The following is a 1,776-nucleotide window of genomic DNA, read 5'->3' as shown; positions in this document are numbered from 1 at the left end:
TATTCGTACCATAACTATTTCGGACCTATAACTTTTGGGGTATTTCGTTACTGTCGATTCTAATATTTTGAGTTATAATAGTTATATTTATTCTTTTGCTTCTTCTTCTTCTTCGTATGATTATTATTTCCAATTTCATTCCTTACTGTTTTGTGCATAGTGCACACTTTTTTGTTCGAACTCAGTTACATAACATAGTTAATGGACTTTCAGGTCGGTTTGTTTTACCTTTTTCAATCATTTGGTAGCGTTAGTCGCGTTTTTCATGATTTATTATGTTTTAGCTTGTTCAATCATTTAGTAATGTGAGAAGAGTTATTCCATGTGTAATTATGTAAAAATGTAGATGCCAAATCTTTATTCAACGTTTACATGCAATATTTCAGCACTATGGCACGCGCTTAAGATGGAGCCAGGCTGTTGTGAGATGCATAAACACAGTGTGCCTTTAGGCGACGTCAATAGACGCGAGGCCGTTATACATTGATGCCCCTGGATGCGAAAGTTAGTGGCAATACCATTTCTGCCCGGAATACAGATTACGTGTGCTTACAACAGGTATACATTTTAATTCCAACATGTATTCTCCCAATAATTCAACGACAAACACCAAAAAACGTTTAACCACAATTTATTCTCTTGTAACGTTTGACATTTAAATGTCAAGGCTGGGACGATTTGTAATAAAATACAGATTCCCCCGAGAACGGCGGGAAATAAAAGTTCAAAATGACAATCCCTGTGCCAAGCGGGAAGTGTGTTCACTAAAACAGTGCACTGAAACAGTGCCGATAAACCGTTTTTTGTTCTTCATCACTAGAACATCTTATTGCGCAGCATCCCATTTCTAGACCTGACCGACTGACTGCGCATACACATTTCCTTTTCATATATTGTAATAAAATACGTTGATTAATCCAGGCCTGCTTAACGGGCAATGTCAATAGAGACAGAAGCATTCTTTGACTATGTCTTCAACCTGGCTGGACAGTACCGTACGTATGGAATACTGGTCCATGAACCGGAACACATTGAGAACTAAACAAAGATGCAGAAGCCATATTATAAATTCGGAATGTACACCAGCTTGCTCTATAATTTGTTTTGAACATTTGCAGTAGTAAATAATATAAATAACTAGTACTGATTATTGTTAATTGTAGTAGATGCATTTGCATGTTATTGGTATCAAGTTTTATCATAAATACAAAATAATTTACATATATTCACAACATGATTTAATTCCTGAAATAATAACATTTTTGCATTGTGTTAAAAGGCATATATACTTTATTCTCACTTTCCAACATACGCAAATTACAAATTTGAAGACTTCCAACATACGCAAATTACAAATTTGAAGACCATCTTTTTATCTTATTACCTAAATAAGTACTAGTATTTTGTAGAACAGGAACATCAAAAAGGATGTGAATACCCAATAATTTAAGCGGGAAATAGTAGTCTCCCATTTTATATCAATTTCAAAATTTTGTTTCAAACTGTACTGATGCGTTTTCACTATATAAGGTGTCCAAACAATGTCAGACAATATCATTTAATATAAGTTCACGTAGTTCATACGTGTTTATATGTACAAGAACATAATGTGAAATCAAAATTATATATGTTGTTATTTATGTTGATAGAGAACACAAATCATGAATTAAAAACGCTTAATTAGATGGTTGAAACAAGTACCACTTCAAAAATATTTGTTCACTCCAACAGTCAGAGCTGACATAATAGTCAAACTCTCATAAACATCGTCATGAA

The sequence above is a fragment of the Dreissena polymorpha genome, chromosome 4 (genome assembly GCF_020536995.1).
Source record: "Dreissena polymorpha isolate Duluth1 chromosome 4, UMN_Dpol_1.0, whole genome shotgun sequence".
Classification (NCBI taxonomy): Eukaryota; Metazoa; Mollusca; class Bivalvia; order Myida; family Dreissenidae; genus Dreissena; species Dreissena polymorpha.
The sequence above is the reverse complement of the archived record's forward strand: the minus strand, read 5'-3'. Positions refer to the sequence as shown.